Below are 26,138 nucleotides of genomic sequence, written 5' to 3'. Positions count from 1 at the left end.
CATCTGATAATGGAGAAAGTCCAATGGGAACACTTGGTAGCAGTTTTATCTCAAGAACCCCCCCTCCCCCATGCCAAGTACCTCCTTTGAGACCCCCCTCGAGTACAGCAGATAAAGTTGGAAAGGTGAATACAGCATTTACGCAGTAAGGGGTTCTTTTACTAAGGTGTGCTAACACATTTAGCGCACGCTAATGATTACCACATGCTAAATAAGATGCCTATTATATTCCTATGGGCAACTTGATTAGCGCATACTAAATCTGTTACAGCACCTTATTAAAAGGAGCCCTACGTTTAATAGCAGATTCTTTACTAGACAGTAATTTGGACTGAAGCCATGATTAAGGGAACTGTGGGGCAACTGCACCTTTTTTTCCTTGAATAATAATTTTTCCTGTATTGATAAGTCTCCAGGTATTGGAACCTCAGATTACAACATTACAAACTACTGTATCTTTGGCAATTAAGAGTAGCATTTCTACCCAACAGTGGATTGAGCGGCTGGAAAATCCTGTATGATCCAGGAATCTAAGATTATTACATTCTCCACATACAATGTTGTTTCTGAAGATATATTGCTATCTAGATATTCTAAGGAGGTTTTTGTTATTTCTAATTTTGAGAACACACAAATTGTATCTAATCATTCTTGTGTGGAGAATGTGAATGAGGGAGCTTCTGACTCTCTCAAGGGAGGTAGTCTTGATTCAACAAATGTTTTGGAAAGTTCTTCAGATATATTTCCTTTAGAGCTATGTTCCATGTCACTCTCATAAGTATTGCCATACTGGGACAGACCAAAGGTCCATCAAGCCCAGCATCCTGTTTCCAACAGTGGCCAATCCAGGTCACAATGTGTAGGCCCGTCCCTTGCCCCTGGGGAGGGGAAAACACTTTAGCCCTAGAGGCTGGAATAAGAGAGACAATCAGACTTAGATATAGGAGCAACCGGTAAAAATCTTTATTGGTATCTCACTAAGCCAATACAAAATAATTGTTCTCTCTGGAGCAGGTTGTCAATCAGTAGCCAGACGCACAGACTGAATAACAAAACTGCTCAGCAAAAACTTTCTTAGCCATCAAATATATACTGTTGTAAGTTTCAATTCTCCTAAATCATGTGATTTCTCCTAAACTAACTTATGATCCAATATGGATCTTCCTGTTTCCTTCCATCATCATCACACAATATAGTAATATACAAAAATGGCAATTCCCTGTATTCTACCATCCTCTCCTACTTATGGTCACATGCACACTTTGTGGCAATTGGCTAATTCCTTATCAGTAAAGCGTGCTCACAGCGTGGAAAACCAGCTAACAAATAAGTAGTATGAAACACCTGGTGTCCTTCTATCTGACACGAACAACTCCTTCTTTGGAGGGCCCTCAGTCTCTCTTCACCATCAAGGTTATATCCATGTGTATCTGCCATATATGGGCCGCATAGCCTCATTTCCTCCCAAGTGTCACCTTGAGATGTAACATGTACTTTTCCATTTACTGAGAAAGCACTGTAGCTGCAGGAAGAAACTAAAAATATGCTGAGAACAGCAAGCCTAGGAAAACTGAGGACTAGCAGGGCCATATTACAGGCGTAGTATAGGAAGGAATATACACATCCAAACCTTTTTAAAACCCCGCTAAGCTAACCGCCTTTACCACATTCTCTGGCAACGAATTCCAGAGTTTAATTACACACCAAGTGAAGAAAAATTGTCTCCGATTCATTTTAAATTTAATATTTGTAGCTTCATCGAATGCCCCCAGTCCTAGTATATTTGGAAAGAGTAAACAGACGCTTCACGTCTACCCTTTCCATTCCACTCATTATTTTATAGACCTCTATCATATCTCCCTTCAGCCGTCTTTTCTCCAAGATGAAGAGCCCTAGCCGCTTTAGCCTTTTCTCATAGGGAAGTCGTCCCATTCCCTTTATCATTTTTGTCGCCCTTCTCTGCACCTTTTCTAATTCCACCATATCTTGTTTGAGATGCGGTGATCCAGAATTGAACACAATATTTGAGGTGCAGTTCCACCATGGACCGATACAAAGGCATTATAATGTCCTTATTTTTGTTTTACATTCCTTTCCTAATAATTCCTAACATTCTATTGGCTTTCTTAGCCACCGCAGCAGCACACTGAGCAGAAGCTTTCAACGTATCATCAACGACGACACCTAGATCCCTTTCTTGGTCGGTGACTCCTAATGTGGAACCTTGCATGATGTAGCTATAATTTGGGTTCCTCTTTCCCACATGCATCACTTTGCACTTGCTCACATTAAATGTCATCTGCCATTTAGACGCCCAGTCTCGTAAGGTCCTCTTGTAATTTCTCTCTGCTGTGAAAGATAAATTATTGGTGAAGTCTTAGTTTAAAAAGAACTATTACCTTTTTTGTGAGCAGAAAATTCAGATACTGCCCGATGTGGTTTGTTTCACACAGCTACAATGGAAAAGTGTTTCTGGGTATGAGATCTAGAGTTTTGGCAGCAGAGAATACTTTTTTTTTTGTTTCGGGGGGAGGGGGGTGTTTGATAAATTGTTCAATTATTTAAAGTTGATAAAGATTGGGATTCCATGAAGTATAAGCCATAAGACTGCAAGAACTTGGGTTGTCTTGCTTAATTATCCTTATTAATTTTTCTTTTGATTTTTCTAATTCTCCTTCTAATGTAAGCTGTCATCTATTTTATTTTCTATTGATTTTCTTTGGTAGTATATGTGGAAGAGCATTTTCAATAGGATGACAAAATCCAATTTTGGATGTTTTAGGAAAAAACGTCCAAAATCCAGTAGCGAATATGGCCATTTTCAAATCAGAAAAACGTACAACTTTAAATGGCCATTTGCTAGCTGTTTTTGTGCTCAGTGAAAAAACCTTGACCCCTGAGGCAGGCGCTTGTGCGCCGAAACACGGCCTGTGTCGGGTCTTTTCAGAATAAAGGACGGCTATTATCTCTATCTTGAAGGCCCAGTGTTGCTCTTTTGTGGTTTGTGTTGTATATTTTTATGCTGTATTGCCCTCTGATTTGTGACTCCATATTATTATTGTAAACCATTTTGATCATTTTGAAATGTTCTGTATTTTCTTTTAAACGATTACCTTTGTATTATAGGACTTGGTTTATTTTCAAAACTTCTCAGGATCCTTAACTTCTTTCACCAAGATGCTTACTTTTTCAGAGGTCATAAGAGGTCATAAAATTCCCATCATCTCCATTTTAGCCATGTTTTGTTTTTCTTATTTCTTAAGCTTTCCTATAAAACCTGAAGTTATTTTTCTATTCTTCTTACAGGAAGCGAAGACTATACTGCTGAGCCTACAGTAGAGATCCTGAAAATGGAAGAGGCTCCTGTCTGTGACCAGCTGGAGAGAGGAGAGGAGGGTACTGATACCAGGAACGGTGAGCCAACAATTCATTTATAATCAAATCCTTGCTGTGTGCTGTGGCGTATTTCAAATTTTTCTCATAGAGATTTTGGTTAGTGGATGTAATCAGAGTGAAGGGAATCACTCCAGAGACTGGAGAGCAGGATGAGATCAGGATGGTCTATTTATGCCTTTTCATGTGCCATTGCTCACTCTTTGTTTTACTCAATAGCTGCATAATTTATGTACATACTTTCATTTTTATCCAACAGATGATGGATTTGGCAATAAGAGAATGAGTGTGTGCATTGAGCAGCAAGAGGGAGGAATGGAAACACAAAGAGTCCTTCACTGGGGGCCTGGGCAAGGGGTCACAGGGTAGATACCATTAGACACCAGGGAAATTTTTTTTAAAAGGTAAGTTGAGTCAGGGATGAGTGGAAATAGGAATGGAGGGAAGGAAAGGGCCACTAGACTACCAGGGGGAAGTTTTCTTTTAAAATCAGGGGAAAGGGGGGCTGGGTCAGGAGAGGGATCGCTAGACTATCAGGACAACATTTTTTAATATTGGGGGAAGGGGGATTGCAGAAAGCAATCCAGGGCAGGGTGTTTGGGTTGGATAAAGACACCTACTCCTTCCAAACAACCCTTCTATGCTGCCCTGGACCTGGTAAAATGTTTCCTGTGCAGAATGTGTGGGTACAACTTTTTTTTTTTTTTTTGCTCTTTTATAGCTGCAGAATCCATAATGATCACATTACTATGCATTTTATTGTGGTGTGCAGTAAGGGTTTCAGCTGTGTAGGGGGGAGACAGGAAGAGGAAGAATTGTTGAGCATGGGGGTGGAGGAGAGGAAGAGAGTGGAGATGTGACACAGGGAGAGATTTTGGACATGGGGGACATCATATGAGTCAGTTTATGGTTTGTCTTGAAACTTTCCCCAAACGGGTTAGTTTTCTGATCTCAGTCTCTGAAATTTACTGCTCCTTTGTGAGCCATTTTATGCAGTTGACTGAAACTTATACCATATCAGAACATTTAAATGGTTTGTCTCCCAGGTGATTCATTTTATGCTTTTGCAGATAGCTTTTCTAACTGAAGTATTTATCACATTCAGAACATTAAAATGGTTACCTACCAAATGAGTCACTTTATGGTGTTGCAAATTGGCTTTCCCTTTGAAACATTTATCACATTCAAGAACATTTTGAGTTATTATATGCTTTGCAGTTTGAAGTCTGGCAAGTCACTGGGACTAGATGGTTTTTCATCTAAATTCTATAGTTCAGTGGTTATCTTGCCCTTGTGTAAACGCAGAATTTTAATTCCATCCTTCGAGAACAGTAGCTCCTGTCTATGATGGAAGAGGGAATTACAGTGCTACCTAAACATGGGAAAGACTCTTACCTCTTGTGGATCTTATAGGATGATCTCCCTCTTAAATCAAGATGTCAGAATCCTTGCTAAAGTGCTGGCCAGCAGGTTGAATGGGGTTTTTCATTACTTCCCAAGGATCAGTCCAGACAAATGGGTTGTCACCTAATGCCAGCAGATGGAGATAGTGAATTCTAATGAGTTGTGCCTCATAACTTCTGTGCTTAGTAGCCAAGCCAGTATTCTCTATCTCCAGCAGGCGGGATAGCAGCACCTGTGTGCTGTGGTGACTTCTGTGTGGCCTCCTGTCCTGTTTGCAGGTTGAGAATATCAGGTGTAAACCTAGTGGTCTAGGTCCCTCCCTGCTCCCTCATTGCCACTTTCTACCTCTTTATTTTCTCTTTTTTTTTTCTCCTGCCTCTACCTAAAAAAAGAAAAAGCATCCACTGTGGTTCTTTTTGAGAGCGCTTGTGCTGTGGGAATATTGTGGGACTTCAGTGCCTTGGAGGTCACAAGACTGGCTGTTTTCTGTAAGTATATTTATTATTCTCTATGTCTGAGCCTATTAAGTCAGAGGCAAACCGGGGGTGATGATCCTACTGTAGCTAGGCTGGTTTTGAGAGTGGAATTGCCTCTGTTGATCACAAAATCTATGGAGGCTTTAAACATTTCTTCCCCTGCTTCTTAGTCCTCTGGTCATGCTCCATCTATTCTGTCAGGTACTAAGACACCTGTATCTTTCCATATTCATAAGGCTATGCAGGAGCTTATTGCAGCTCAGTGGGAGACCCCGGATTCTAACCTCCGGGTGGCTTGTGCTATGTCCAGATTATATCCCCTGCTGCTATCTGATTTAGAGCAGTTTTCTCTGCCTAAGGTGGATGCCCTTATTACGGTGAGTACTAAACGTACCACTATCGCTGTTGAAGGTGGCACTGCATTAAAGGATATACATGACTGTAAGCTTGAGGTTTCCTTGAAGCTTGACTTTTAACTAGTTGCGTTAAATTCTCAGGCAGCGATTTCTTCTTCTTTTGTAGCCAACACTGGCCAATCCAGGTTCTTAACTACCTGGCAAGATCCCAAAACAGTACAATACATTTTAAGATGCTTATCCTAGAAATACCTTCAATTTGTACAAGCCACAATGCTGAACTATCGTCAAAAAGTAATCACTTGAAAACCAATGATAGTCAGAAGTTCACATCCATGTGTTGCAATACTAACTCACATTTAGTCTGAGGGGAAAACAAGTCTCATATATTGCTCATGGGCTTTCACACAGCTTTTTATCCCTTATATTAGGGTATTTGCCCAGTGATGTCTTTTTGTAGATCAGCAACTAAGGATAGTTTTTTCCCCGCATGAGGAACCTCAAAGAAATTTTGAGTCCTGCCGCATTGCCAATGGAGCACAAACCACAGGATGACAGCTTACCAGTAGGACACTTCAAATCAGGGCTTTTTTTGAGGGGGTACTTGGGGGTACTGAGTACCGGCACCTTTTCCATTGTGTGCTGAAATTGGCCCATGGTCCCCAAGTTTTAATGAAAGAGCTCAGGCTCTACACACCAATTCTGCCTTGTCATAGATTCTGTGACTGGTTGCAGGGGTCCTGGCTATTGTGGGGTGAGTCCCTCAGTGATCACCTCATCCCTGAAGGGTGGCCTGACATTTGAGTACCGGCACCTTTTTTGCTAGAAGAAACACACTGCTTCAAATGCAACAAACGTAACTGCAGTACGTGTCCAATAACCATTCAGGCAGACAATTTCAGGAACGGGGTAGATAATAAGGTATATAAATTAAAACACTACACAAATTGCCTAACTCCTAGAGTGATATATCTCATTAAATGTCCATGTAACAAACTATACATAGGCAAGACTATAAGATCAGTACATGCACGTATGGTGGAGCACTGCTCCCGCATTATGCAACTACCGATTGGAGCCCCGCTGGTACAACTCTGCGTTTCTCTGTATGACTATTGACCATCTTACTCTTTCCCAATGGGGAGTTGACATTAACAGGACACTACTGCAGAAAGAATTGTTTTGGATTTACCATCTGAATACCATGGAACCCCTGGGTTTCAACACACACATGCACTGGGGATGTTACATGTGATTGGGTAGATTCTGTTGACATAACTCAGCTGATTCTAGGTTCCGGTTATTTCATTTATTTCTGGTTTGTTGATCTTTAAAAAAGATGCCGCCACCATTTTTCTAAATAGTTGGTGGCTCGCATGTTGCGATGACCTGCACCTAGTAAGTTACACGCTGGTTTTGGGGAGTTTTATAAGTTCACTTAGTTGTGTGGGTTCTTATTATTACTCTCTCTCTCTTTTAGGATAGCACCAGTTTGACAGACAGGACCAGATGTGACCCCTTGACAAAGCGTTCTGTGAAACAGGTGCCTGTCGGGGCCCCATTGGCGGATAAATAGCCTGGAATTATAGATAAATCTGGCTGATTTTCAGAATGCTTCAATTTCATTTGCCACCATAAGTTATATTTTGCAGAGGAGGGTTTTGAAACAAACAACGGAAATTTAAAAATTTGAAAATTAAAAAAATGAAAGAATTGAAAATACGATATTTGGTAGGAGGGGGATTAGTCAATGATTACAAAAAGACATCACTGGGCAAATACCCTAACATAGGGGATAAAAAGCTGTGTGAAAGCCCATGAGCAATATATGAGACTTGTTTTCCCCTCAGACTAAATGTGAGTATTGCAACACATAGATGTGAACTTCTGACTATGATTGGTTTTCAAGCATCCTAGAAATAAGCAGTGGATTTTCCCCAAGTCCATCTTAATAATTTATTTATTACTATTAGGATTTATTTACTGCCTTTTTGAAGAAATTCACTCAAGGCAGTGTACTACTACTACTACTACTACTATTTAGCATTTCTATAGCACAGCATGAATAAGTCAAACATAAGCAACAGACAATTGCAGCAGTAAAAATATTCAAATAGCAGTACAAGTTTGGCATTGTATACTACATTACAATGTGAACACAATATACAATAAAATATTTTAATAGACAGCCTAGGGTATAAGCAAAGATGGAACATATAGTGGGGCAACTATGGACTTTTCTTTTAGGAAGTTATCCAAACCTTTATTAAAGCTAACTAAGCTAACTGCTTTTACTACATTCTCTGGCAACAAATTCCAGAGTTTAATTACACGTTGCGTGAAGAAATATTTTCCCTGATTCACTTTAAATTTACTACTTTGTAGCTTCATTGAATGCCCCCTAGTCCTAGTATTTTTGGAACGAGTAAACAGATGCTTCACGTCTACCCTTTCCACTCCACGCAGTGTTTTATAGAGCTCTTATCATATCTCCCCTAAGCCGTCTTTTCTCCAAGTTGAAGAGCCCTAACCGCTTTAGCCTTTCCTCATAGGGAAGTCGTCCTAACCCCTTTTTCATTTTCATCACCCTTCTCTGTACCTTTTCTAATTCTACTATATCTTTTTTGAGATGCGGTGACCAGAATTGCACACAGTATTTGAGGTGCGGTCGCACCATGGAGCGATACAAAGGCATTATAATGTCCTCATTTTTGTTTTCATTCCGTTCCTAATAATACCTAACATTCTATTTGCTTTGTGATGTGTCGGTCAACTGGCACCACAGAAAACTTTCAAAATTAATGGCAGTAGAAGCCTACCACATTATTTAAGTACATAAGTATTGCCACACCGGAACAGTCCAAAGATCCATTAAGCCCAGCATCCTATTTCTAACAGTGGCCAATCCAGGTCACAAATACCTGGCAAGATCCTGAAAAAGTTCAATACATTTTATGCTTCTTATCTCAGAAATAAGCAGTGGATTTTCCCTAAGTCATTTTAATAATGGTCTATAGACTTTTCCTTTAGGAAGACGTCCAGACCTTTTTTAAGCCCCACTAAGCTAACCGCCTTTACCACATTCTCTGGCAACAAATTCCAGAATTTAATTACCCGCTGAGTGAAGAATTTGTATTAAATTTACTACTTTGTAGCTTCATCGTATGCCCCCTGGTTACCAGCTGCTCCATAAAGCAGTCTTTGATTTCGTCAAGGAATTTTACCTCCTTAGCATGTCCTGATATTTCATTTACCCAATCAATATTGGACTAATTGAAATCACCCATTATTATTGTGTTTCCCAGTTTGTTTGCGTCCCTAATTTCTGATAACATTATACATCTGTCTGTTCATCCTGGCCAGGCGGGCGGTAGTACACTCCTTTCACTATCCTTTTCCCCTTTACACATGGAATTTCAATCCATAGGGATTCCAAGATATGTTTTGTTTCCTGCAGAATTTTCAATCTATTTGATTCAAGGACTTCCTTAACATACAATGCTACCCCTCCACCAATTTGATCCACCCTATCACTACGATATAATTTGTACCCCAGTGTCCCACTGGTTATCCTCCTTCCACCAGGTCTCAAAGATGCCTATTATATCTAATTTTTCATTTAGTGCAATATGTTCTAACTCTCCCATCTTATTTCTTAGGCTTCTGGCATTCGCATATAGACATTTCAAACTATGTTTGTTGTTCCTATTTACATCATGCTCAGTACTTGACAGTATTAATTTGCAATCTTTTGTCTGATTTTTAATTTTATTTAAGGACACCTGATCTACTGTGGTCTCTTTTGCAACCTCACTATCGGGATACTCTATCTTCCCTGTTTTGGTGATATCTTTGAAAGATACCTTATTCCAAACCATGCGCTTTTGAGTGACTGTCAGCTTTCACCCAGTTCCTAGTTTAAAAGCTTGTCTATCTCCTTTTTAAATGCCAATGCCAGCAGCCTGGTCCCATCCTGGTTAAAGTGGAGCCCATCCTTTCGGAATAGGCTCTTCCTTCCCTAGAATGTTGCCTAGTTCCTAACAAATCTTAAACCCTCCTCCTTGCACCATCGTCTCATCCATGCATTGAGATTCCGGAGCTCTGTCTGTCTCTTGGGATCTGCGTGTGGAATGGGTAGCACTTCAGAAAATGCTACCCTAGAGGTTCTGGATTTGAGCTTTCGACCTAAGAGCCTAAATTTGGCTTCCAGAACCTCTCTCCCACATTTTCCTATGTCATTGGTACCCACATGTACCAAGACAGCCAGCTCCTCCTCAGCACTATCTAAAATCCTATCTAGGTGTCGCGTGAGGTCTGCTAACTTCGCACCATTGATTTCCATACCAAGAAATTTCTCTGTACTATGGATCCATTACCTATCCTGGGACAGCTGAGCTTTGTTTTGTAGTGTTAAGCAGCTGGAGACATGTCATTGCATGTTTTTTTCTTCCAGCTACAGAAGTACCCACTGCAGCACAGCCATAAAGTACAGCTTGATCTTGACTGTAGAAAAGCCAGCTAAAATGGATACATTTGTAATTAGGATCACAACAGAAAAAGAAATGGAACAGAATACACCCCCAGCATATGGAGTTAATCAAAATTCTACAAAACAAACTACTGAAGAGTTGGATGGATGAAGATGAACGACCCAACACCACTAACAGTGGTGCAAAATCCAATAAAGGATGCTCATTTCAAGAAAAGTGGATGTCCAGTTTCAGTTGGCTCGCGTACTGCAAGATAAAAAGGCATTTTGCAAGACTTGCCGAGATGCAAAAGGTAGAGGTTTAATCAGTGGTGTGCTGGTAAATTTTTAACAGGCTCTCTCCCCGGTCCACCTCGGTGCCCCCCCCCCCCCAAATTGCAGAGCTGGCTATAGCCAGGGGGGGGGGGGGGGCAATGCATTACTCTCTCCAGGAAAAAACTATTAAATGATCCCAGGTTCCAATCTAATTCATGTTTAATGTGAGATAAAATGCCATAAATAAGTAAATAAATATAAACTTTTAATGTTGAGCACCTGATTCTCAAGGTGAACATATTCCAAACACTATAATGAAAATAAAATGAGTTTTTTTTCTACCTTTGTTGTCTGGTGACTGTTTTTCTGCTCATGCTGGCCCAGTATCCGATTCTGCTGCTATCTGTCCTCTTAACTCCGTTTCCAGGGCTTCCCTTCCATTTATTTCTTTACTCCTTTCTTCTTCATTTCTGGTCCTCAGCTTCTGCCTATTTTCTCCATCAATTTGCAGTTATTCTCCTCTCTTCCTTTTCCCTCTTCTCATCTCATTTCTCACTCTTCCCTCCCCTCCACCCATATCCAGCATTTCTTCTCTCTCCCCTGCCCTCCATCCACCCACCCATGTCCAGCAACCCTCCTCTCCCCTCCATCCACCCATGTCCAGCAACCCTCCTCTCCCCCCTGCCCTCCATCCACCCATGTCCAGCAACCATCCTCTCCCCTCCATGCACTCATGTCCAGCAACCCTCCTCTCCCCCCTGCCCTCCATCCACCCATGTCCAGCAACCCTCCTCTCCCCCCTGCCCTCCATCCACCCATGTCCAGCAACCATCCTCTCCCCTCCATGCACTCATGTCCAGCAACCCTCCTTTCCCCTGCCCTCCATCCACCCATGTCCAGCAACCCTCCTTTCCCCTGCCCTCCATCCACCCATGTCCAGCAACCCTCCTCTCCCCCCTGCCCTCCATCCACCCATGTCCAGAAACCCTCCTCTTCCCTGCCTGCCCTCCATCCACCCACCCATGTCCAGCAACCATCCTCTCCCCTCCATGCACCCATGTCCAGCAACCCTCCTCTCCCCTCCATCTACCAATGTCCAGCGACCCTCCTCTCCCCCCTGCCCTCCATTCACCCACCCATGTCCAGCAACCCTCCTCTCCCCCTGCCCTCCATCCACCCATGTCCAGAAACCCTCCTCTTCCCTGCCTGCCCTCCATCCACCCACCCATGTCCAGCAACCATCCTCTCCCCTCCATGCACCCATGTCCAGCAACCCTCCTCTCCCCTCCATCTACCAATGTCCAGCGACCCTCCTCTCCCCCCTGCCCTCCATTCACCCACCCATGTCCAGCAACCCTCCTCTCCCCCTGCCCTCCATCCACCCATGTCCAGAAACCCTCCTCTTCCCTGCCCTCTATCCACCCACCCATGTCCAGCAACCATCCTCTCCCCTCCATCCACCCATGTCCAGCAACCCTCCTCTCCCCTGCCCTCCATCCACCCACCCATGTCCAGCAACCATCCTCTCCCCTCCATCCACCCATGTCCAGCAACCCTCCTCTCCCCTGCCCTCCATCCACCCACCCATGTCGAGCAATCCTCGTCTCCCCCCTGCCCTCCTCTCCGCCATCTTCCAGCCCTCCCCGCTCCCCTGGTCATCCATCTTCCGTCTGTCCTCTGCTCCCTGATAGTAGCCCTGCTGGTTTCCTTTCTGCGCTGCCGCCCTGCCTTTAAAAAATGTATTTTCCCTCGAGGCGGCCAGCGTTGAAGCGAAGGCAGCAGGCTCAGCTCAGTTCCTGCCTTCGTTCCGTTCCTTCGCATCATGGCTCCGCCCTTGCGCAAACAGGAAATACGTCAGGCAAGGGCGGAGCCATGATGCGAAGGAACGGAACGAAGGCAGGAACTGAGCTGAGCCTGCTGCCTTCGCTTCAACGCTGGCCGCCTCGAGGGAAAATACATTTTTTAAAGGCAGGGCGGCAGCGCAGAAAGGAAACCAGCAGGGCTACTATCGGGGAGCAGAGGACAGACGGAAGATGGATTAGCGGGGCGGGGGAGTGGAGGCGAGCCGGCTCGCACGGGCCAACAACCGGCTCGCAAGATGCCGGTGCGAGCCGGCTCCAGCACACCACTGGGTTTAATATAGTTTGCTACAAAATCTGAGTCTTCATTCATGGATTTGACACATGGCATTATGCATTGGAAAGATTCCTTTCACTTGCAAGTGTGTCAGCTGTCTCTGGATATTTTCCACAAAGACCATATCTGTTGTGAGTGTTTGAAATCTGTCTTCAAATTTACGGATGACATCAGTACCCTCAAAAGCAAAAATTGGAAAAAAACAAAGGCACAGTTACGGGAATAGCACGTTTAAAATGTCTGTAAGTTGGGTAGCTTGCCAGGTGCCCTTGACCCGGATTGGCTGCTGTCGGGGACAGGATGCTGAGCTTGATGGACCTTTGGTCTTTTCCCAGTATGGCATTACTTATGTACTTATTGTGCAGTTGCTGCTGAGGCAATGGCATATTTAGCAAAAATTATTCTCTATGTAAAGTAAACGGCATTCCTCTCCCTGGGATTGATGTATTGAACCTACTCAGTCGAATACATACATTCATATGACAAGACAGATGAAGTTGAAAACAACTTATGATCACCTAAACTTCCGGAAATCATTAAAAACTAACCTGTTCAAAAAGGCATACCCTACTGACCCAACTTACATGCCTGTACCCTGCAACACAACAAAGCCAAAGCTCGTAATGGACATATAATAACTCTTCCTCTCTACAATTCCCTAATGTGTCTGTACACACGAACCTTATTCTACCACAACATTACTGTATTTGTTCATACCGGAACTGTCGAACGCCTTTACGGTACTATGTAAGCCACATTGAGCCTGCAAATAGGTGGGAAACTGTGAGATACAAATGTAAGAAATAAATAAAATAAATAAATAAACATGAAAAATCAGAGTGCCACTGGGAAGCAACAAGCAAATTTGCGAGTACACAAAAAGTATTTGCCATTATGAGTAAAGCCAAGAAAAATGACATGTTGATTGCATGCCTAGTGCTGACAAAAGCCTTCACGTCACTGAGATATCTTGCTCAGCAAGGCCAGGCTATATGTGATCATACAGATGACAGGTGTAATTTTTTGAATTTGCTAAAGTTAAGGGTGAAGATGTTCCTACAGAATGATATGGGGACAGGGACCCGCAGTAACTGTGGGGATGGGGCAGGGACAGATCCCGCAGGGACAGGGTGGGGAAGGGGGCAGATCCCATAGGGGTGGGGATGGGGGACAGAGCTCGTGAGGATAGGGACAAACATTATCCCCATGTCACTTTCTACTTTAAAGCCTGTTAATGAATTGGACTGTAATTTATGTTTCATTGATGCAGACAATAATATTTTTATTTTTTTTGGAAAAACAAGCAAACATGCTGGCCACAGCTAGCAAAATTTGCATGGGGGATCCTGTACATCCTGCTACCAGCACATCTTCTAAGAAGACATCTTCTATTGCAGGAGGGACTCTGGAAGACAGGAGAGCTAGACTGAATCCCGAGATTGTCGATGATTTCTTATTCATCCACAGATTAAAAAATCATAACAGTACTACAAAGGCATATTTCTCCCCTCTAGGGCATACAGAACGGGTTGTATTTTGTGCCCCTGGACATTTTAACAGGGTGGATTAGGATTCCTTGGGGTATTAGAAGTCAACTATTGTTGAGGTTGGAAGGGTAGAGGGTGGTGGTGGTGGGAGGGTTTATTATAGCTGCTCGTTGTTGTCATTGTTTTCTATTTGTAATTTATACACAACAGTTGCACAGCATATTCCTTTTTATACTTTAATAAAAAGATTTAAATATAAAATCATAAGCATTTGAGGCTTCTGCAGATGAGCCCATAGGGATGGGATGGGGACAGAACCTGCGGGGACGGAGATGGGGCCTGCGGGGACGGGACAGGGATGGGGCGGGGACGGAGATAAATTTTATCCCCATGTCATTCTCTAGATGTTCCTGAAATAAACCAATGGCTACAATGAACTAACTACAAATGGTTGTGACATGATGTAACCAATGAAATTCTTATGATCATGTATCAGGATGTGTTGAGAAAAGTGCTTGTGAGTTTTTTTTTTTTATCATGACTGATGAAAACAGCTGATGTAAGTGCCCAGCAACAATTTTCAGTTTGCATTCGCTGGGTTGGTGATGGTTTAGAGGTTCATGAAGACTTCATCGGGTTTTATGAAGCAGGTAAAACAACAGCAGAAAACCTTTTCAATATTGCTAAAGATGTCTTAACAAGGTGTGGTTTGGATTTTAAAATGTGCAGGGGACAGAGAATGGTGCTAGTAATATCTCAGGAATAAGAAATGGTATGCAAGCTAAAGTTTGGGAAATGAAGCCTCATGCTATCTTTGTTCAATGTTTGTCAAAGTCCCTCAGGGGCCCTTTTACTAAGGCCCATAGGCACCTATATGCGTACAACGCATGTCATATTAGACCTACTGCCCAGCTACCGCGTGCCCTGGGTGTTAATTCTAATTTTTACTTGCATCTGATATGCCAGGCAGAAAATATTTTTTATTTTCTACCATGTGGTGCTAGCCAGGCAGTAATCCTCTTCTCCTCTACCTCCTCTCTCTATTTCGGTTGATAACACCCTCATCATCCCTGTCTCATCTGCCCGCAACCTCGGTGTCATCTTCGACTCCTCCCTCTCCTTCTCTGCGCATATCCAGCAAATAGCCAAGACCCGTCGCTTCTTCCTCTATAACATTAGCAAAATCCGCCCTTTCCTCTCTGAGCACACCACCTGAACTCTCATCCACTCTCTCGTTACCTCTCGCCTTGACTACTGCAACCTACTCCTCACTGGTCTCCCACTTAGCCACCTATCCCCCCCTTCAGTCCGTTCAGAACTCTGCTGCACGTCTTATCTTCCACCTGAACCGATACACTCATATCACCCCCCTCCTCAAGTCACTTCATTGGCTTCCGATCAGGTACCGCATTCAATTCAAGCTTCTGCTACTAACCTACAAATGTACTTGATCTGCAGCCCCTCCTTACCTCTCAACCCTCATCTCCCCTTATGTTCCTACCCGTAACCTCCGCTCTCAAGACAAATCCCTCCTTTCAGTACCCTTCTCCACCACCGCCAACTCCAGGCTCCGCCTTTTCTGCCTCGCCTCACCCCACGCGTGGAACAAACTCCCCAAGCCCATACGCCAGGCCCCCTCCCTGCCCATCTTCAAATCCCTGCTTAAAGCCCACCTCTTCAATGTCACCTTCGGCACCTAACCTCTACACCTCTACCCAGGAAATCTTGACTGCCCCAACTTGACATTTTGTTCTTTAGATTGTAAGCTCCTTTGAGCAGGGACCGTCCTTCTTTGTGTATTTTGTACAGTGCTGCGTAACCCTAGTAGCGCTCTAGAAATGTTAAGTAGTAGTAGTAATCGGCAGTGTGCATTGATGATTACCGACCATTAACGTGTGAGAACTTACTGCTAAGTCAAAGGGTGGTGGTAAGGTCTCAGGCCCAAAATGGACACGCGCCACTTTTAATTTTGCTGCATGGCCATTTTTGGCCAAAAAAAGGCCTTTTTTTGCAGGCGCACTGAAAAATGGACCTGCATGTGTCCCATACACATGCCTACACCAGCACAGGCCATTTTTTTCGTGCCTTAGTAAAAGTGCCCCCATTTGGTTCTTTAGGGCTGTGTAGCAAATGTATTAGACTGTAGGAATGTGCTCAATGAAATCAGGGAATAGGTTAATTTTGTGAGTGCGTCTCCTAAATGAGTACCAAAATGTAAAAATCTGAAGCATTCATCTGACGCACATAACCTGTGACCATTTGCACCCATTGGATGGACACTTTGAGCAGCTAGTTCTAATCAGTTATTGACAGTTACAGTGAGCTGCTTACATTTTTCCAGGACAACTGAGGAAGAACGTACTGAAGCTGGGGCCAAAGTGAATGGATTTTGTTGCAGACTACAGCCATTTTCTGTGTACTTCATGCTACACCTACTTCTGAAGTTATTCTCTCATAATTGTTTGTTTGCCCTGTTTGGACTGATACAACACACAAACCACCAGGATTTTTGTTTTAAGTGCTTTCTAGGAACTGTGGGACCACTGGGAGTGCGGCTCCAGTAAGCTAGAAATCACCGGGGATAAGTTGAGAGTGGGAGACTGGCTCAGAGGCGATTGTGACCCAGTTGGTGGGAGGAGGGTGCTAGTGTAGAGCATGAGCGACAGGTGCAGGCGGACCTGAGCTGTACTGGGGATAGACCCTCTAAGTGGCCGTGGGGTAACCCCAGACAGTTGGCTAGGCATTTCGTGACAACCTCCCATGTTGGGTGGGAGGTTCCTGCTACTGCCAGAAGATAGTCTCCCACAGCAAGAGGCTTTAGAAGCAGTAGAGAAATGGGGAGAGGACTGTGGTTATTGGAAGAGATTGACCAGGTAAACTAAATACATAAATTACAGATTTTCATACTATCTATATATTATCTTTTTAATTATCATGATACATCTGATTTGATGTAGACTGCAAAAATAAATTTACGAATGAAAATAAACCAATGCTACATTGGCTAAAGGTAATGTCTAAAATTACTAGCTGGGCTTAGAGCCTCTTATCAAGCCACACTAGTGGTACTCTCCAAACTCTCTAAAGCACACTGCCACCTTGCCCCTTGTCCCAACTATCTAATGCAGAATGCACCTGCACGCTTCATTACAAACCTCACCACTCACCTAAACTTCCTCCTTCAACAGGGATCCTTCCCCACCGAACATGGCAATATATTACTTACACCCATACCAAAAAACACCAAGAAACCTGCAGATGATATCACCAATTACTGCCCTGTGGCCTCTATCCCTCTATTGACCAAACTGCTGGAAAACAGAGTAACCTCCCAACTCAACGAATTCATATAAAAGTTCTCCATCCTTCATGAGTCACAATCGGGCTTTCGACCTGCCCACAGCACAGAAACGGTATTACTCACCTTAATATCCAAATTAAAAAATGAAATATCATTTGGAAACAACATCCTCCTTCTGCAATTTGACTTGTCTAGCGCATTTGACATGGTGAATCATGATATTTTTACAAAGCTACTTGACAAACTTGGAATCGGTGGAAACGTCATCAAATGGATAAAAGGTTTCATCACCTCAAGATCCTATTGAGTCAAATCAACCACATCTATCTCCTCTCCTTGGTCATCAAAATGCAGGGTACCCCAAGGTTCACCTCTTTCCTCAATCCTCTTTAACCTCATGATGATCCCTCTAGCCAAATCCCTTTCTAAATTTGGACTCAATCCCTTCATTTATGCAGATGATGTTACCATTTTTATCCCCTTCAAATCCAACATAGCAGAAATCTCCGATAAAATAATCAAGGGAATGAACATCTTAGCCTCTTGGGCCAATGCTTTCAAGATGAGATTGAATAAGGAGAAAACACAATGCTTAATCCTCACATCCCAGTACTCTACACTCAACACCCCTGACGTCACCATCCCCATATCAGACAACCTAAAAATATTAGGAGTATTACTAGACAAACACCTAACTATGGAAAATCATGCAAAAGCTATGACAAAGAAAATGTTCAACATGATGTGGATGTTGAAGCGTGTGAAACCCTATTTTCCCCTAAAAACCTTCCACAATTTGGTCCAATCCACTGTACTTACCCACGTTGACTACTGCAAGTGTTTTTATTGGATGCAAGGCCCAAGTCCTGAAAAAACTCCAGACTGCCCAAAACACGGCAGCCAGACTTATTTTTGGTAAGTCGCAGTTTGAGAGCACAACACCTCTCCGTTTAAAACTTCATTGGCTCCTTATTATGGAACAAATAAATTTCAACACACGATGATTCATAAGATTATCTACGAAGAATCCCCAGCCTAAATGTACAATCTGATTGACCTTCCTACCAGGAATCGCTCTAGATCTTCTCGAACTTATCTAAACTTACATCTTCCCAACTGTAAAGGAATCAAGTACAAAACATATTATGCATCCAATTTCTCTGTTATAGGCAGCAAGCTCTGGAACACCTTACCAAGATCGATTTGAATAGTCAATAACCATTTACCCTTCCGGAAGCTGCTGAAAACTCACCTTTTCAAGCAAGCCTACACATATGACTTGTCTTAAATTAGAAATCCATCTGCGATACCTGGATCTGACTACTTGACAGAACTTAAAATATGGTTTTATCCTTTTTGAATTCATCCCTCTTCGAACCATTATTATACATTCTTCCTTATTCACAACACATTACCCCAACTTACACCCCCTTCCCGCTCCCTACCTCTACCACCTTCCTCCCTTATCCTTTTTATTGTCTACCTCTTTATATACTATATTTAGATGTTTTATCCATTTTGTGTTATCTTGTAAGTTTTGTTATATTATGTAAGCTGCATTGAGCCTGCTAACAAGTGGGAAAGCGTGGGTTATAAATGTTACAATACAATACAATATTGACGTAGCAAACACAGCATCACAAGCCAGTACTCTCTGCATCCAGTAAGCATCATCTGTTATTGAAAATTTGAAAACCACTCTTCAGTGTCTAAGAAATCATTTTGATATTCTGGTCAGAAACAAAACAGGTAAACAGGCTGAATATTGAAGAGCGCAGAGTACCAAAGTGGTTGGATTCAGGAGTCGGTGAGCAACATACATTTTTCACAGTGCTTTGAAGTTTTTGATAATGCACTGACTGCTTTGAATGACAGATTTGACAAAGGAAGCTTGCAATTACTTGTGCAAGTTGAGAAATTTGTGATCGGGGAAGATTCAGGAGAAAGTGTGTTTCAGTTCTATAGAAGTGATATTGACAGTAACTTCACAATGCGATATGCTGAAGGATATAATACGAGCTAGATAATCCCTCAGCAGCATGAAAAATATACAGGATGATGTGATATTTTTCAAGTGTGATCCAACATTTCCCATTATGTTTCCTGAAATGTTTAAGCTTACTCGACTAATTCTAACAATCCCAGTGACAATCTTCTCCAGCGAGCAATCTTCCTCAGCACTACACCGTCTAAAAACATTTCCCCGGTCAACAATGGGTCAAGAAGACTGAACATCACTGCTGTACTCCAGATTCACAAAGAGTCGGATTTTGTTGACATTGAGGCAGTGAAATGGGTCTCATTAGGATTATGAGGAGCTGTAAATCCAGCACAATTTTGAGGAACTCAGGGCTAGATGCACTAAAATTAACGAGCCATTAACGAGCAAATAGTAAACCCTGGCATGCACTAAACACTTTTTTCTGACGACGGTAGCAGCTAACGAAAACGGAATGCAGATGAGCAAATCATGTTGAAACCCTATATTTTTTTTTTTTTAATAAATTTTATTAAATAAAAGTCAGACATACAAATATAATTGCAAATATTCAGCCGGATAATTTCCAACGTATACTTTTAACACTTTTAGATTAACTTTGTCCAACTGTTTATAGTTCCCCTACCCGCCTCCCCCCTTCCCCCCCTCCCTCCTAGTTGATTGACAAGGTAGGGTCTGGTTGTGTCAAACTCGATGATAGGGTACGAGTCGACCCAAACTCATAGCAGTCAGCTTAGACATCAACTGAATTTAGTCCAATTTCCGCAGGATCGCCTTTAGGCCCGGTAAAGTCTGTTGCTTCCATGCCGCCGTCAGCACTAGTTTGCTGGCCACCAGTATCTGGGTGGCCAGTTGATGCGCGTACTTTTTGCTGCCTTGCAGTCTTATATGTAGTAAGCAATGGTCTATTTTCATGGGAAAAACAATTTTTGTTATGCTAGCGATCAATTTCAACACTCTCATCCAATATTGTTGAGCCTGCGGGCAAGCCCACCAAACATGGACCATGTCCCCCACCATACCACACTGGCGCCAGCAGAGAGCAGACCCTCCCTTAAACATCTTGGCTAGTCTCTGTGGTGTATAGTACCAGCAATATAATATTTTGTAGCCATTTTCTACCAAAGCATTAGAGACTGACACTTTAATTAAGGACATGAACACCCTTTCCCATATATGCTATTCATATGGAGCCCCTAATATTTCTTCCCACTTCTGAGTGTAGTACAGAATGGGGCGTGATTGTAGGAGAAGTGCTTTGTAAAGCTGAGATATTCCCCCTCTTCCACCTCCTCCAACCATTGCCCGCTCTAGCTGTGTTTCCTCTAGACTCAGCTCTTCCTTTGTGCGTCTCAGAATAAAATCCCTCAATTGGTGGAAATGGAAAGCATTGGAGGCAGGAATCCCATATTCCTCCTGCACTTCCTCAAATGTAAGAAGCTCCCCATCCTTCAATACCTGACCCAATTCTCTTAGCCCCCTTTGGTCCCATTTCTTAAAGCATTGATCTGCAGATCCTGGGCCAAAACCTGGCGCATACCGAATCGTCATATGTAAGAAAAAATTGCATCCTCGGAAAACGTTGGTACGGATTCTACTCCAAATAATAAGTGGCCACCCCACAATTGGGGGGACCTCTTTTATTATCCCTTTTAACACTCTATCAGGTAGTCAAGGTATTGCTGTGAGCAGGTGGGACTTACACCAAGACTGCTCCATATTTTTCCATGCCCTCGCCCTCTCCTGGTGCCACTCAGCTAATATTCGGAGATGGGCCGCCCTATAATAAAGCAAGAATGAAGGCACTCCCATCCCCCCATGTGCTCTTGGCTGATGCATTACTGACCTCCGCACCCATGGTGGCTTTCGCTTCCAAATGAAGGAAAATACCCGCCGTTGCAGGCCTCTGAAAAATTTATCGGGTATTGAGATTGGGAGCGCCATAAATAGATATAGCATTTTGGGCAATAAAATCATTTTAACCGCACTGATCCGTCCCATCCAGGAAATTGTTAGGCCCTCCCACTTATCCAGCTCTAGTAGAAGCTCCCGTAGTTTTGCTGGGAAGTTAGCCTCATACAGGCCCTCCCACCTTTGTGTTATGTTTACCCCTAGATATTTGATATATTTGGGTGCCCAGCGATAGGGGAAGGTAGCCCTCAGCTCCTCTACTTGATCTGCTGGTATAGTGATATTTAATGCTTCTGATTTGTCCATATTAACTTTGAATCCAGCTACCCACCCATAGTCTCGCAGGGCCGCCCCTATGATTGGAAGTGACCTGATGGGGTTTGTCAATGTGAGGAGGATATCATCCGCAAACAATAAAATCCGGGTCTCTGTTTGTCCCAACCTCATTCCCCTGATACTCGGGTGGGATCTAATGTAAGCTGCCAATGGTTCTACCACCAGGGCGAAAAGGAGGGGCGACAGGGCACAGCCCTGTCACGTTCCCCGCCTCAATAGAAATGGAGGCGACTGACTCCCGTTAACTCTTACCGAAGCAGTAGGCGCCCTATACAACAGAGAGAGCCAATGTAAATAATCCCCGGAGATGCCCACCCTCTTCAGTGTGGCAAATAAGAATGGCCAATGTACCCGATCGAACGCCTTTTCCGCGTCCAATGAGATTATACAGAGTGGGAGTTTTTAATGTTAGCATACTGAATAAGATGGAGCGTCCTGCGAATGTTATCAAACGTCTGGCGCTCACGTATAAACCCTGCTTGATCTTCATGAATCAGTTGCGGGAGGTATTGCTGCAAGCGGGCCGCCAATATGGAGGTAAAGATTTTATAGTCTACCCTCAATAAGGAGATAGGCCTATATGAGCTACTCAATTGGGGGCAGAGACCCCCTCTTGCCCAGGTCATTAAACACCCTCCGCAACATAGGGGCCACGAGAGTTACAAAGGTTTTGTAGAATGTTGGTGGAGGTGTACATTGTACTTATGAAGGCCTGAACCAAGCAGTTTCAGTGCTGCTAAGTATCTAATATCTAAGAATTAATGTACAGATGATGAGAAGTGGACATTTCTCTTTTTTCTGTAAATTACAATGATATTAAGCAGGCCAGGTGGAGCAAGTACCCCCACCTTCCTCTGACCAAGCAAGTGAAAGACAATGAGCTCCTGCCATTTGTTGTCCATTTGCTGTTCACATGAATGTGTGTATTAGCCTTTGAGAGACTTTTAGGATGCAGATCAAAGGACGTTCCAGGTGTAGGGGGCAGGGTTGACAGAGGAGAGAGAGATAGAAATCCTGTAGTAAGGACTGGATAAGAAAATATTATTGCAGAAGGGGGAGAATCTCTCTCTTTGAATGTGGCCAAGAGACAGAATTATTTCCCATGAAGTAAGGCTACTATCCAGGACAGAATTACCCTTTTACAACCACAATAGTAACATAGTAACATAGTAGATGACGGCAGAAAAAGACCTGCACGGTCCATCTAGTCTGCCCACGATAAACTCATATGTGTATACCTTACCTTGATTTGTACCTGTCTTTTTCAGGGCACAGACCGTATAAGTCTGTCCAGCAGTATTTCCCGCCTCCCAACCACCAGTCCCGCCTCCCATCACCGGCTGTGGCACAGACCCCGTATAAGTCTGCCCTCCCCTATCCTAGCCTCTCAACCACCAACCCCTCTTCCCCCCGCCACCCAATTTCAGCTAAGCTTCTGTGGATCCATTCCTTCTGCATAGGTTTCCTTTATGCCTATCCCACACATGTTTGAATTCCGTTACCATTTTCATGTCCACCACCTCCCGCGGGAGGGCATTCCAAGCGTTCACCACCCTCTCTGTGAAGAAATACTTCCTGACATCTTTCCTGAGTCTGCCCCCCTTCAATCTCATTTCATGTCCTCTCGTTCTACCGCCTTCCCATCTCCGGAAAAGATTCGTTTGCGGATTAATACCTTTCAAATATTTGAACGTCTGTATCATATCACCCCTGTTCCTCCTTTCCTCCAGAATATACATGTTCAGGTCAGCAAGTCTCTCTTCATACGTCTTGGAACGCAACTCCCATACCATCCTCGTAGCTTTTCTTTGTACCGCTTCCATTTTTTTAACATCCTTCGCAAGATACGGCCTCCAAAACTGAACACAAAACTCCAGGTGGGGCCTCACCAACGTCTTATACAGGGGCATTAAAACCTCCTTTCTTCTGCTGGTCACACCTCTCTCTATACAGCCTAGCAACCTTCTCACTACGGCCACCGCCTTGTCGCACTGTTTCATCGCCTTCAGGTCCTCAGAAACTATCACCCCAAGATCCCTCTCCCCATCCGTGTCTATCAGGCTCTCCCCACCTAACACATACGCCTCCCTTGGATTTCTACTCCCTAAGTGCATCACTTTGCATTTCTTCGCATTGAATTTTAATTGCCAAATGTTAGACCATACTTCCAGCTTCTTCAGATCTTTTTTCATGTTTTCCACTCCCTCCGGGGTGTCCACTCTGTTGCAAATCTTGGTGTCATCCGCAAAAAGGCAAACTTTACCTTGTAACCCTTCGGCAATGTCACTCACAAATATATTGAACAGAATGGGCCCCAGCACCGATCCCTGAGGCACTCCACTACTCACCTTTCCCTCCTCTGAGTGAACTGCATTTACCACCACCCTCTGACGTCTGCCCGTCAACCAGTTCCTAATCCAGTTCACCACTTCGGGTCCTATCTTCAGCCCTTCTAGTTTATTCAAGAGCCTCCTGTGGGGAACCGTGTCAAAAGCCTTGCTGAAATCTAAGTAGATGACGTCCTTAGCACGTCCTTGATTTAATTTTCCTGTCACCCAGTCAAAGAATTCAATGAGATTTGTTTGGCACGATTTCCCTTTGGTGAAACCATGTTGTCTCGGATCTTGCAACTTATTGGCTTCCAGGAAATTCACTATCCTTTCCTTCAGCATGGCTTCCATTACTTTTCCAATAACCGAAGTGAGGCTTACCGGCCTGTAGTTTCCAGCTTCTTCCCTATCATCACTTTTGTGAAGAGGGACCACCTCCGCCGTTCTCCAATCCCTCGGAACCTCTCCCGTCTCCAAGGATTTATTAAACAAATCTTTGAGAGGACCCATCAGAACCTCTCTGAGCTCCCTCAGTATTCTGGGGTGGATCCCGTCCGGCCCCATGGCTTTGTCCACCTTTAGCTTTCCAAGTTGTTCATATACACTCTCTTCCATGAACGGTGCTCTATCCACTTCATTCTCAGGTGTACTTTTGCCAGTCCCTCTCGGTCCTTCCCCAGGATTTTCTTCAGTGAAAACAGAACAAAAGTATCTATTTAGCAAATTGGCTTTTTCCTCATCATTTTCTACATAGCGTTTTGCTGTATCTTTTAGTCTCACAATCCCCTTTTTAGTCTTTCTCCTTTCACTAATATACCTGAAGAAGTTTTTGTCTCCCCTCCGTACATTTCTAGCCATTTGTTCTTCCGCTTGCGCCTTCGCCAGACGTACCTCTCTCTTGGCTTCTTTCAGTTTCATCCGGTATTCCTCCCCGTGTTCCTCTACTTGAGTTTTTTTGTATTTCTGGAACGCTAACTCTTTAGCCTTTATTTTCTCAGCCACTTGCTTTGAAAACCATATCGGTTTCCTTTTTCTCTTGCTTTTATTTTCTCTCCTTACATAAAGGTCTGTGGCCCTGTTTATTACTTCTTTCAGCTTGGACCACTGTCCTTCCACATGTTGTGCATTCTCGCAGCCCATCAGCTCCTTCCTCAGGTATTCCCCCATTTTGTTAAAGTCAGTTCGCTTGAAGTCCAGGACTTTGAGTTTAGAGTGGCCGCTAACCACATGAGCCGTTATATCAAAACAAACCGTTTGATGGTCACTGCTTCCCAGGTGCACAGCCACTCGGACATTTGACACACTATCTCCATTCGTGAGCACCAGATCCAGCGTCGCTTCCTCCCTTGTGGGTTCCATCACCATTTGTCTGAGCAGAGCACTTTGGAAAGCATCCACAATCTCTCTACTTCTTTCCGATTTCGCAGAAGGAACCTTCCAATCTACATCCGGCAGATTAAAATCTCCCAACAACAGCACCTCTCTTTTCTTCCCCAACTTTTGAATATCAGCGATCAGATCTTTATCCAGTTCCTCCAATTGTGTCGGGGGTCTGTAGACAACACCCTCGTGGACCAAGGTTCTATCCTCTCTTGTTAAGGTGATCCATATCGCTTCTTCCTTTCCCCACTTCCCTGTCATTTCAGTTGCTGCGATATCATTTCTCACATACAGAGCTACTCCTCCACCTTTACGTCCCTCTCTATCCTTCCTAAAAAGATTATAGCCTGGTATGTTTACATCCCATTCATGGGAACCATTGAGCCATGTCTCTATGACTGCAACAATCAGGTAACACCTTATTTCCTTCTCTGCCTAGAATAATTCAAACACTATCTCCCTGGTCCCTGGAGTCAAAAGCAATAGTTCTATTGACAAGAGAAACCTAACACCTCTATAGCAACTGGAAGCAGTAAACTTTTGTCTCCTCTTTTAGAATAGGGGTGATATTAAATTAAAGGTTTGAGAAATGTATGTCCAAAACATTTGGACAACAGACCAAATGCATCTTCAAAAGGAAATATAAACAGATGCTGTGTATTTTATTGATACTAGAGATCCTGACTGACTGTAAGGTGCTAACTAAGGGGGTGTGACAACCCCTCCCCCTTGTGCTCCCTTTTTGTCTTGTAAGGGAAAAGAAACTCTATATATTATGTCTTTGCCAGATAAGAAGTTGGTCAGTGTCTAGTGCACTCTGCCCCATGCCAGGGGATGGAGAGCCTGACCTGATCATTTCCATTGTCCTTTCATGTTCTTTCTCCT

General features: G+C 43.5%; 1 pseudogene; it reads left to right on the top strand.

Moving 5' to 3' along the window:
- LOC115463701 overlaps positions 1-26,138 on the top strand; it is a 750,344-nt pseudogene that overhangs the window by 158,098 nt on the left and 566,108 nt on the right.

Source organism: Microcaecilia unicolor, chromosome 2 (assembly GCF_901765095.1).
Source record: "Microcaecilia unicolor chromosome 2, aMicUni1.1, whole genome shotgun sequence".
In the NCBI taxonomy this organism is placed as follows: Eukaryota; Metazoa; Chordata; class Amphibia; order Gymnophiona; family Siphonopidae; genus Microcaecilia; species Microcaecilia unicolor.
Note: the sequence above shows the minus strand (reverse complement) of the source record. Positions and strands in the feature narration are given on the sequence as shown.